At 46.4% G+C, this 13,200-nt stretch overlaps 1 protein-coding gene across 5 annotated transcripts in view; it reads right to left on the minus strand.

Moving 5' to 3' along the window:
* RASGEF1A (RasGEF domain family member 1A) overlaps positions 1-13,200 on the minus strand; it is a 216,018-nt gene that overhangs the window by 157,046 nt on the left and 45,772 nt on the right. For all 5 annotated transcript variants that reach the window (XM_077878494.1, XM_077878495.1, XM_077878491.1 and 2 more), the window contains exon 3: positions 10,552-10,654. The gene's annotated coding sequence lies outside the window, so the exon portion shown is untranslated. The remainder of the gene's footprint in view (positions 1-10,551; positions 10,655-13,200) is intronic.

Here is a 13,200-nt window from a genome sequence, read left to right on the forward strand (position 1 = left end):
GATCATTCTAGACCCATGCCCCTTTTTCCCATCTATGCCCCTTTAGAAGCAGCAAAAACACCAACACCTCATCAGAAGACAGAGGAAGGAGAAGGTTGTGAGCACTTACTTGCACAAGATTTTGTTCCTTTTTTTTTTTAAAATGGGTTAAAAAATATGAATAATCACTTCAGCAAAGAAGATAAACTCATGGCAAATAAGTGCAGGAAAAGGTGCCTGACATCATTAGTCATGAAGGAAGTGTAAATTAAAACCACAGAGAGATACCACTACATAGCCACTAGGATGGCTACAGTCAAAAAGACCAGTGTCAGCAAGGATGTGGAGAGCCTAGAATTTTCTACACTGGTGGAACGTAAATAGTGCAACCACTATGGAAAAAGGTTTAGCAGGTTTTTATTTTTTATTATTATTTATTTATTCATGAGAAACGCAGGAGAGAGAGAAGCAGAGACACAGGCAGGAGAAGCAGGCTCCACGCAGGAAGCCCAGTGTGGGACTCAATCCGGGGTCTCTAGGATCAGGACCTAGGCTGAAGGTGGCACTAAACCGCTGAGCCATCCGGGCTGTCCTTTAGCAGGTTTTTATAAATTTCAACACACAAATTTCATTCAACTCTGTCATTCCACTCCTGGCTATTTACCCAAGTTTAATGAAAATTTATGGGGGCACCTGGGTGGCTCAGTCTTTAAGTGTCTCCCTTCCACTCAGTTCATGATCTCAGAGTCCTGGGATGGAGCCTGAGCCCAGTGTAGGGCTCCCTGCTCAGTGAGGAGTCTGCTTATTTATCTGCCCCCTCCCCCATCCATGCTCTTTCTTTCTCAAATAAATAAAGCCTTAAAAAAAAGAAAAGAAAGAAAATATATGCCCAAATAAAGATTTATGCACTAACATTCTTAGGAGCTTTATTTGCAATAGCCAAACAAGAGAAACGACCTAAAATGTCCATCAGCTTGAGAATGGATAAACAAATTATGGCACATCCATAAAATGAAACACTACTCAGCAATAAAAAGAGTGAACACAGTAAGACGGATGAATCTCAAAGCAGTTATGCTGATGGGAAGAAGCCAGACAAATGAGTATATACTGTATGAATTTATCTATATAAAATTCCAGAAAATGCAAACTAATCTATAGTGGCAGAAAGCAGACCAGTATTTGCCTGCAGAGAGAGCAGGGGGATGGGCTTCAAGAAGAGATGCTGCTCCTTGGGGCCAAGGGCTCTCTGGCAGAGGTGTGGCTGCCAGCAGGCTGAGCTCAGCAGTGGTTCTCCCCAGTTCCTCCTCAGCACCACTCAGCCTTGCAGGGAGTAGCAGGCAGGCTCACCATCCACAGCCTGATGTGGCTACATTTCTAACCTTCCACATAGACACATGCACCTCTGAAACAGAAGAAGGCGGAGCAGGGGCTGGTTAGAGCAAGGACAACCTCCAGCAGCAATGCTGGGAGGGCGAGGCCAGGGTGGTACCCTCTCCCTTCACGCTCCCCTGCCCGCAGACATCCCATCACTAGCAGTGCTCTGGAGAAATAAGAGCTGCTGTACCAGCCTGGACCAGATAGATGATTATTTATCTGTTCCCCATTAACCTTCTTCTCAGTTCTGCCAGTCTACCTTAGCTTGGATTTTTTTTAAGATTTTATTTATTCGAGAGAGCACAAGTGCGGGGAAGCAGGGGAGGGACAGAGAGAGAGGCAGAGTAAGAAGCAGGCACCCCACTGAGCAGGGAGCCCCATTCAGGGCTTGATCCTGGGGCCCTGAGATCATGACCCTAGCTGAAGGCAGACACTTAACCCACTGAGCCATCCAGTGCCCCTGAATTATGTTTTTATATTGAACAGCCTGGGTGTGGACTGGGGAGTGGAGGGGGCCGTCCAGGTCTCAGGATTGGTGCTTCTCTCATTGCTCCAGGTACAGTGAGCAGCCCCTGAAGTCCTGGCCTGGACGCAGGGGGCCTAGAGTCAAGTGTCTGCCTCCTTCTGGATACCAGACCTTTGGTCTCATCTTGTGATACCGCACCATAAACCACAAGAAAGAAGACCCTGCTGTGCCCCGAAAGGTTCCCAGGCTTCTATTTGCTCACTGCACACTGTCTCAGCTATTCATTTTTTCGAGCACAATTTTTTTCCCCAAATACACAGAAAACAATGTGGCAACCCCAGATTTCCGTAGATGTTCCCAGGTCTCTAGAGCAGGACATCTCAGTGGGTGCCCACTGACACCAATTGATTCCATCAACTGTTCTGGCAGCAAACAGCAGGTGGTTCATTGGTGCTTCCCTGCCCCTGCAGCCCTAATAGAAGCCTGGGGCAGCAGGAGCCTCCCAGCCTCAGGGTGTGGCTCACTGCCAGTCGAATCTGCCCATCAAACCCTGGACAGAGCATCAGGTCAGGAGCAGACAGAGCATCAGGTCAGGAGCAGAAAATCAGCCTCTGAAACTTTATTCCTGGCCAAACTTCTCTCTGGTGACAGGCTTACAAACCCTGTGTCCCAGATGGGCGTGGCCTTGGTGCAGTGCTTACTGCCACTTCTCTCCAGGGAGCCTTCCCCCAGCTTGCTGATGGAGAAGTCTACCCCCAGGGCCCACTGTACACAGGCGCCTTGTCTTCGCTGCCTTAGTGAGCAGGCACTGAGCAGACATTTGTGAACATGGGCTGCTGGGCCCCCAGCTCCGGGACTGCTGTGGCACAGGGAAGGCAAGGCACTTCCCCCCAGGGACAGGTTTAGATGAGGTACACAGAAGAAGCCAACCAGCTGCAGCAGAAGGTGGAGGGCAAAGTTTGGAGAAGGGCATGACAAAGGTCTGGGGGAGCAGGTGGACATAAGCCAGATAAAGCTATAGAAGTCGGAAGGCTTTCCCAGGATGGGGAAATTGAAAAAGAAATAGAATTTCTGGAAAGGGGGAGGGGGAGGAATGAGCACAGCCAAAATCTTTCCTCATGGTCCCAGTGCCCCCCCCTGCAGCAGGACGGCAAGGCAAGCCTGGCTCTGAAGTCATACTCAGCCACTTGCCTCTCCTTGGTGCCTGGGCTGCTCAGAGCTTCAGAGGTTCACTCTTTATTGGCCAATTTAAAACATAAGAGCAGGAATTGGGGTGGGTTATCTAGATCCCCCAGGGATTTGTAAGAGGGGAACTTCATGGGTGGTGCAGGCCTGGCACCTTATCTAGTCGTACAGCTAGTAGCTGTGCCATGTAGGTGGCAGTCTGTTGATCGAGATGAATGCCTTTGAAGCGAGTGCCTGGGCTCTCAAAAGCTTACCGTCAAGCACTTGCCAATGACAGCCACACAGAGCACAAAGCTTCCTTCAGCTGCTGGCCCCACTCCCCTGCCATGAGGCCAGTCAAGTGTCAGGCTACCTGGGGCTTATCTCTGTAGACCTCCATCTGTAGGGGCGGCCCTTAGGCTCCAAGGTGATTTGTGGCCTGGGAACCCGCCCCCCCATCCTGCCACCTCCCCAGGAAGGAAGAAATCTTCCCAAAGAAAAGAACAAGGCAGTGAAAAGTGAGAAGTACAAGTAAGCTTTGGAAGGTGGGTTGTTAGTGGACCACATGGGGAATCCTTGGAGCAGCAGTGATCCATGTATAAGACATACTGGCCGGCCAAGCTGCTGCCACCTCCCTGCTTGAAGGACTTTTGGTAAAAACTGTGGAACAAAATGAGGACACACATCCATACAAGCTAAATAAAGACATGTAATATATGAAAACAACTCCTCCGTACCACGGTGGGAGAATGGGAGGCAGTGGCTGAGGGCAGAACCAAATTGGAGGGCCTTTCTCTGAGGGTCTCTGCAAAGACCACAGCACTTGTTAAGAAATCCCGTTCATAGAATTCCACTTCCAGGATAGCTGCATGAGGAGCCCAATCCCTACTGAAACAAGCAAAGCTGGTAAAAATTATTTTTTTACTACCACACCATTTAAAGTCTCTGGCAATTGTCCAAAGGGTATTCAATAAGTGAAGAAACATTTATTCAAGAAAATCTACTAAAACTCAGTAAGAAGAATGAGAGTCTGGATTTGAACCGCATCCTGCTCTGTCCTTCCTCTCCTTTCCTCGGCTTAGTTTGACAAAAGCTCTACTCAGGGCAGATGTAGCCAAAAAGACAAGTCTCCCTCTTCCCTCAGGCCCCAACAAGGGTGTAAAATAATTAACAACATGCATACTGATCTTTGTCCCCAGTTCCTGGCTGGTCCTAAAACCCTTATAATTTCCTAAGTGATAAGAGCAGTAAGAGCATCTTTTTTCTAATATTTGGTCTTTGACCCCAGTTCCTGACACAGAGTTCCTAAATCCCTTAGTGTTTCCTGGGTGATAGTGTCTTTAATTCTAATGAGGCAACTCTTGGTGGGCTCCTGGATAGCTTCTGGATGGGAGCTGGTCACCAGAAAGACCAAGCCATGATTAGAAATTTGAGGTTTTCAACCTCATCCCCCATCCTCTGGGGCTGAGGACCAAGTTAATGATAGATCATGCCTCCATGTATATACTGAAGCCTTCATAAAATTCTGAAAATATGGGATTTGGAGAGTTTCTGGGTTGGTGAACACACTTCTATACCAGGAGAGTGACACACCCCAACTCCATAAGGACAGAAGCTCCTGCTCTTGAGACTTTTCTAGACCTCATTTTAGGTATACCTTCATCTGATTATTCATTATATCCTTAATTATACCCTTAATAATACTAAATATAAGTAAGTATTCCCTTGAGTTCTGTGAGCCACTCTAGCAAATTGTAAGCCCCTAGGAGGGTGTCATAGGAACCCCAATTTATAGCCAGTTAGTCATAAGTACAGATGGCAATATGGAACTTGCAATTGGCATCTGAAGTGTTGTAGTCTTGAGGGGGTGAACCCTTAGACTATGGGATCTGACACTAACTCCAGGTAGTGAGAAGTGCTGGTGTCCTGCTTCTCCTGGTGAAATACAGTAACCCTTTGCATAAGAAAAACATTCCTGATTCATTTGTTAGAGCATGTGACTCTTGATTTTGGAGTTGTGAGTTCCAGCCCCATGCTGGGTGAGATTACTTAAAAATAAAATATTATTTAAAAAATGAAAAACACCCTCGTATTTCTCTTTATTCTCATACTACTTTAACTCATAACACTCCTGACACCAGATATGTGTGTTTTCTACCCATGATACAATTCTGCAACACCAGCTGGCTGTCCTACAATTCATTTCTGACACTACCTGGGAAAGTAAACTGAGAAGACCAGAGGCTACCACACCCACTCGGCTCCGTAAATAGATCACAGATATTGCCTGGGGGAGAGAGGCAGCCATTTAGAAAAGAGCTTGGAAGCTCTCCACAAAGAAATTGACTTTGTTTGAAATGGAGTGTAGAGAAGTTCAAGTTTAAGGACACTTTTTTTTCAAATTTTTATTTATTTATGATAGTGAGAGAGAGAGAGAGAGAGAGAGAGAGAGGGGCAGAGACACAGGCAGAGGGAGAAGCAGGCTCCATGCACCGGGAGCCCGACGTGGGACTCGATCCCGGGGCTCCAGGATCGCGCCCTGGGCAGCCAAAGGCAGGCGCCAAACGGCTCCACCACCCAGGGATTTCTAAGGACACTCTTTTTTTTTTTTCTAAGGACACTCTTAAAAACAATAGTTCCTCTTGATTAAGAGCAACAAACTAAAGCATAGGCCAGCTAATTCACTAGAGACAACCAGGAAAAAAAGACAGCTAATAGCCCACCTACTCCAAAACCAGCCTCTGGGGCAGCCGGGGTGGCTCAGCGGTTTAGCGCTGCCTTTGGCCCAGGGCGTCATCCTGAAGACCAGGGATCAAGTCCCACATCCGGCTCCCTGCATGGAGCCTATTTCTCCCTCTTCCTTGTGTCTCTGCCTCTCTCTTTCTCTCTCTCTGTGTGTCTCTCATGAATAAATAAATAAAATCTTTAAAAAAAAAAAAAAAAAGGCAGCCTCTGAAACTTCCCTTGCCTGAATTTAATTGGATCAGACCAATGATCAATTTATGCCCAGGGCACTGGAACCTAACATTGTTGTAATACCAAATGAGGCAGACAGCTAAACAGAGAGATCAAGGAAAGAGTCAAAAAGAACCCTGCTAAAAATATGATCACCTCAGGGTGCACTTGCCTAAGACTACACTCTTTGAGGAGTGTCATCAGAGGCTCAGTTGTAGGGAAAATAGACTCCCCTAAAACAGACAAGTGAAGTCGCAAATCAATAAGCAAGCAAACAACAACAGAAGCAAGCCAGAACAGGTGGTGGAGAATCAGGATTCTGATTGCTTTTCTCCTAAGATCAGGAATAAGACAAGGGATGTCTGTTCTTGCCACTCCTATTCAAAATTGTACTGGAGATGATAGCCAGGGCAATTAAGCAAGAAAAACAATTAAAAGGCATCTGGATTTTAAAGGAAGAAGTAAAAACCATCTCTACTCACAGATGATATGATCTTGTTTATAGGAAATCCTAAAGAATCCACTAAAAAAAAAAAAAAAACTATTTTAAGAACTAAAAAATGAGTTCAGCAAGGTTACGGGATAAAATAAGAATATACAAAAGTCTACTGTATTTCTACACACTTGCAGTGAACAATCCAAAAATTTACTTCAAAAAATGCTCACAATAGCATCAAAAAGAATAAAATAATAAAAGGACAAATAACCCTGTTTATAAGTGAGCAAAGAATCAGAATAGAAATTTTTCCAAGGAAGATATACAAAATGGCCAATAAGCACATGAAAAGAAGCTTGATACAGTCATCAGAGAAATACAAATCAATACCACAATACCACTTCACACCCACTAGGATGTCTAGTATCAAAAAAGCCAGCTAACAATAAATGTTGATGAAGATGTGAAGAAATTATAACACTATACTCGATGAGAATGTAAAATGGTGCAGACACTTCGTAAAACAGTCTGTGAATTTCTCAAGCAAAGAGAGCTACCATATGACCCAGACATTATACCCACAGATATATGCTCAAAAGAAACGAAAACCAATTTCTACACTAAAACTTGTACACAAATGTTTATAGCACCATTATTCCCAACTGCCAAAAGGTGGAAACAACCTAAATGTCCATCAATGGACAAATGGAAAACAAAATATGATATACCCACACAATGGAATATTATTTGAGCATAAAGAGGAATGAGGTATTGATTTATGCTACAACACAAATATATCTTGGAAAAATGGGCAGCCGGAGTGGCTCAGCGGTTTGGCACTGCCTTCAGCCTAGGGCGTGATCCTGGAGACCCAGGATTGAGTCCGCATCGGGCTCCCTGCATGGAGCCTGCTTCTCCCTCTGCCTATGTCTCTGCCTCTCTCTCTCTCTCTCTCTCTCTGTGTGTGTGACTATCATAAATAAATAAAAATTAAAAAAAAAATAAATAAAGATGTTGTTCTTTAAAAAAATAAATAAAAAATAAAAAGGTACAAATCAGGCACCTGGGTGGCTCAGTGGTTAAGCGTCTGCCTTTGGCTCAGGTCACGATCCCAGGGTCCTGGGATTGAGTCCTACATCGGGCTCCCCGCAGGGAGCCTACTTCTCCCTCTGCCTATGTCTCTGCCCCTCTCACTGTGTCTCAAATAAATAAATACATACATACATACATACATACAAATCCAGGGGCACCTGGGTGGCTCAGTTGGTGAAGTGTCTGCCTTCAGTTCAGGTCATGATCTCAGGGTCCTGGGATCAAGCCCCACATCATCCGGCTCCCTGCTCAGGAGGGAGTCTGCTTCTCCCTCTGCCACTCCCCCTGCTTGTGCTCTTTCTCTCTTCCAAATAAATAAATGAAAAAAAACTTTATTTTTTTTTAATTTTTATTTATTTATGATAGACACACAGTGAGAGAGAGAGAGAGAGGCAGAGACACAGGCAGAGGGAGAAGCAGGCTCCATGCACCGGGAGCCCGACGTGGGATTCGATCCCGGGTCTCCAGGATCGCGCCCTGGGCCAAAGGCAGGCGCTAAACCGCTGCACCACCCAGGGATCCCAGAAAAAAAAACTTTAATAAATAAATATTTAGGGCAGCCTGGGTGGCTCAGCGGTTTAGGGCCTCCTTCAGCCCAAGGCGTGATCCTGGAGACTTGGGATCGAGTCCCACGTCGGGCTCCCTGTGTGGAGCCTGCTACTCCCTCTGCCTGTATCTCTGCCTCTCTCTTTCTCTCTGTGTCTGTCATGAATAAATAAAAATCTTTAATAAATAAATAAATATTTAAATAAATAAGTAAAAATATAAAGGTACTAATCCCAATCATGGGGGCCCTACCCTCAATGACCTAGTCTACCTCCAGAAGGCTCCACTTCCTAATACAATCACATTGGGAATTAGATTTCGGCAGTTGAATTTGGAGGGGGCAGAAACATCTATCTATTAAACCCTGGGTGTCGAATAATGCCGAATCCTAACTCATAGGCCCCTTTTGCTTGTGAGAAAACCAAAGCCCACCATTCCTTCCCCCAGGCTGATTCTCTGAATCCCCAGGTGATTCTCTGACCACAAACTCTGGATCCAAACACCTACCAGGTCCTCCCAGAAAATGGTTGCTCAGAATGATGGAAAACAGCAGTCTGCTTAAAAAGGTCCTCATGAAGAGCACTGGCAAGGTGCGCACATGTCAGTGATATAAAGCATGTAGTACATAAGACATTCTGTAAAACTGAGGCAGAGGGGCAGCCCGGGGGGCTCAGCGGTTTAGTGCTGCCTTCAGCCCAGCGTGTGATCCTGGAGACCTGGGATCAAGTCCCACGTTGGGCTCCCTGCATGGGGCCTGCTTGTGTCTCTGCCTCTCTGTGTCTCTCATGAATGAATAAATAAAATCTTTAAAAAAACAAAAATTTAGAATCTGATGTGCCAACTATGAAGGGTATTATACAACCATCTTCCTACAGAAGACTGTAGACTGTTTTAGTAAAAATTATATATAAATATGGAGAATGGTTAGACAAATATAGTGGCTACATAAATACTGAAAAAATGAAGAAAAAGTATACAATGGTGCTTAAACTGATTCCAGGTGGAAAAATGGTAAAATGTACAAAAATATACACATTTTTATTTGTAGTTAAGTAAAGATAGGCATTTCCAGCTGTACAGTGGTTAAGAAATGTATAAATATAATGTTTACACAGAATTTTTTTGACATTTCTAGATAGATAAGATGTATTCAGTGATAAAAATACATATTCAGATCCTTCATGATTAGTTAAGTATACTTGTCAAGGCACCTGGACACTATATGAAGACAAATTTTTCCCACTAAAACCCTAGTAATGTCAAGCCAAAGATGGTCCTGCCCTAGTGCACCCAGGGGATCCCTGACCCAGGATGGGGGTAGCACCAGTCAGCAGTGAACATGGATAGGAGCATGTGACCATAATGATGCTCACTAGGCACTAAGTCTGCAGCAGGGCTCATGTCACATTACCTCCACTAGGTAGGTTATTCTATCAACCCCAGTTTAGAATAAAGGAACCTGGGCACCAACAAAGAACATCTGGCACAGTAGGAACCCCATAAACCTTTTAAATGTCATGAGAATTGGTGGGCTAGTCCTGACTTTTAAAGAAAACTTCAAATTTGAACAAATACTCCCAAATTGGGACATCTGAGTGGCTCTGGGGTCGAGCGTCTGCCTTTAGCTCAGGCGTGATTCCCAGGTCCTAGGAGCGAGTCCCGCATTGGGCTCCCTACAATGGAGCCTGCTTCTCCTTCTGCCTATGCCTCTGCGTCTCTTTCTGGGTCTCTCAGGAATGAATAAATAAAATCTTTTTTAAAAAATAAAACAAAACAAAAAGCCCCCAAATCCCAAACCTGGGAGTCCTCCTAACCTGGGAGGGTCTCGGCAAGGAAGTAACGCGGCAACAGTCCTCTACTGCCACCTTGTGGCTATGCGGGGTGGACTCGTCCCTGTCTCCCACAAACGAAAACTGCAGGGAAATCCCACACCTTTACTTGCCTGACTCAGAGGTCAAGCCCCAGGAAGGTCCCTGGGTGGATAAAATGATGAGGTAACCCCTGGCCTGGTGCCTACCTAGGGGCGAGTGGCTGGGCCTGGCCTGAAAGGTACCACAGAGACATCTGGAGTCACAGGAATGTCAGACAAGAGCAAATGTAGCAAAGCTTTGAGACACCTGGACATAGCAAAGATACAGAAATACAGAGGCAAACACCTCAGAGACCCAGAAGGATGAAAGAGAGGGGGGTAAGGAAGGGAGCTTACTGCAGGGCATTCCCCGGATGGACTAGGATGCTGCCCTGTTGCAGTAGGTCCAGCTGTCCAGCTTCCCAGACCTTCACCCCAGCTCTCCTCTAGCCAGTGTTTGCCTATCCTCTTTCGTATACATGATGTACATTTTCATATACATAAAAATGCCTACGGCACTTGCCTGGGAGAAAACAAAACTTACTGCGGGCTTTCTCCCAACTGGCTCTCTTACTGAGGCTGATAAACAGCTGTGAATTGGGAGGGCCCGTTAATCCTCCCTGGGTTTCAGTGAAGACTTCTGCCTGGCTGACAAAAAACAGGTCCTGTCCCAACCCACCTCCTCACCTGCACCGAGCACTCCACTCATTCACCACTTCACCAGCAGAACCAGGACTGCATCCGTGCCTGTGGCACCAGGCAGGCTCTGGGAGAACTGGGGGTGCAGTAACTGTGGAGGGATGGAGAGGTTAGACGGGAACTCACATGTTCCACCCACTATCCTCCTGCATTCCCTTCTTACACTCCCCACTGCCTGTCAGCCCTTGGCCACATTCAGTTTCTTCAAGCACCACCACCACCACCACTGTCACTGTCACTGGCCCTGAGGCCTAGATAATGGCACCTGACCTGGATTCTCATTCTGGTCTCACTACTTACCATCTGGCTCTCTGTGTTTCCACTTCCTTGACTATAAAACAGAATACTGATAGGGTCCACCTCACAGCAGTGTGGTGAGGAGTCAATGAGTTCATGTTGCAAAGTGTGATACTGAACAGTGTTAAGATGAGGGACCTTGGGGGACACCAGGGTGGCTCAGCAGTTGAACCTTTGCCTTCGGCTCAGGTGGTTATCCCAGGTCCTGGGATTGAGTCCCGCATCGGGCTCCAGACAGAGCCTGCTTCTCCCTCTGCCTGTGTCTCTGCCTCTCTGTGTCTCTCATGAATAAAAAAAAATAAAATCTTTAAAAAAAAAAAGACAAGGAAACTTGGAGTCACACTGGCCTGGGGAAATTCACTTAATCTCTCCAAACTTCAGTTTCTTGTCTGTAAAATGGGTACAGTGACTCTAAACTCGTCAGTTGTGAGTATCCAACTAAATGTCTGAGAGACTCTAAAGGACCTGAGATGTGAGACCTGACTCCGGTGGCTATCAAATGTCCCATCCCCTCAGCTGTGCCTCCTCATCCATCCACACAACTTAGCCCCCACCTCTTCCTCTTCATCCCTCTCCATAAAGTTTGGCCTGCCCAGCCTACCGGCTGCTAATCCTCAGAACATTCCCTCCATTCCTCATTGATCCCAGGCTGTCCGAACAACAGCTGCTGGTCCTCAGAATAATCCCTCTATTCCCATTTCAGAAACCAGCTGTACCATTCCCATGAAAAACCTGGAAGGCCTTCCTTAAATTAGTAGTCCCTTTACTCCCTCATAGCTTCCTCCTGCCAAGCATCAACTATGCTTCACCTGTGCTCTGGTTGATTTTCTTGCACAACATAAAGTACGATAGTCAAACAAGTTAGCACCAAGTCCTGTTTAACAGACCTGTTATTACTGGGGCAGGTGAAGCCTCTCTGTACACACATGACCTCACTCTGTTCCTTGCTTTTTAGAGGCAACCCTATCTGAACTGTGCACTTACTTTTTATATTATCTATTCCAGTACTTTCATTCATAGTTTTACACTATACAGTCTTAATCTATATATAAATGGCATTCTTCTACAACTTTTTTTCATTCCATACTCTGGTATTTACCCTAATCCATGACTAAATCACTCACTTCACCACCAAATAACCCAAGAAATGCCATAATTTTCTTTCTCTAGTCATTGGATATTAACACTGGGTTTCCTTCTATCAAAAACAGTCCTGATGGGAACATTTCTGAGCTACTAAAGCTACCAAAGCTTAAGCCTGGGTTCCAACCCCCAACTTCACCCAAGCCAGGCCACTGCCCACAGTCAGATGACCCTCCACTACAGCTTCCCTTGCCCAGATCTCTGCCCATGTCCAGACCCCCTCCCCCACATCTCCCACAACCAGATGACCTCAAAGTTCTGTCCCCCTAATCCTAGGCCACTCCACAAGCTCTGGGATCCACCCTCATGTCTGTCAGCCCCACATCTGGGCCTCTTCCCCAAAGCCAGGGCAGGCTGGAACACAACTCCCCACCCCAGGGACTGACCCTCCTCCAACACCCAACTCCACCCACACTTGGGCCTCCTTCCACAACCAAACCCCCTCTCCTATGTCCCCCAGTGTCACCACACCCCCATTCAGGCCCCTCCCCGACACAAGCCCAGGTCCTCTTCTCCCAGGTCCCAAGCCCCACCCCAAGTCTGGATCTCCCGAAGCTCTGGCCACAACCTTCTGGGCCTCCCCTACTCTGTGTCCCCACACCCCAGTCTCCTCCTCATGAGTGGCTTCTCCCCACCACGCGCACACACACACACACACACACACACACACACATACACAGACCTTGTCTCCCCAGCCCCACCCCCTCGCTCCCCTCATCCACACTTATCCTCCCTCACCATGCCCAGACCTCCCACACACACTATCCAGGCTCCACGGAGACCCCTTCCTCCTTCTCCAAGATGCTCTAGGCCTGGCCCCACCCTCCCTTCCCACACATACTCCCAGGGCCTCTTCCAAGGCCTCTGGAGGTTTGGTGGCAGAAGTGTATGGTGAAGACTGGTCAATGCACAGGAAAACGTGAAACATCCTGCAATCTGGCTGCTCATACATAAAAACACTCCATAGAGGCTTTCCCAAATTTGACAGCACCCAAAACTTTTATAAGACATTAGCAATGATAAATTGTGAAGCTGAAAGCAAATTTTCTAAATTATCAGTAAAAATGTTTTTAGAAGAGTAGTGTAATCACTCTAGGGGCACCTCAATGGCTCAGTCTGTTAAGGGTCTGCCTTCATCTGAAGTCATGATCTTAGGGTCCTGGGATCTAGCCCCCTGTCCGGCTAACCAGGAAGTTT

Source organism: Canis aureus, chromosome 29 (genome assembly GCF_053574225.1).
Source record: "Canis aureus isolate CA01 chromosome 29, VMU_Caureus_v.1.0, whole genome shotgun sequence".
Classification (NCBI taxonomy): domain Eukaryota; kingdom Metazoa; phylum Chordata; class Mammalia; order Carnivora; family Canidae; genus Canis; species Canis aureus.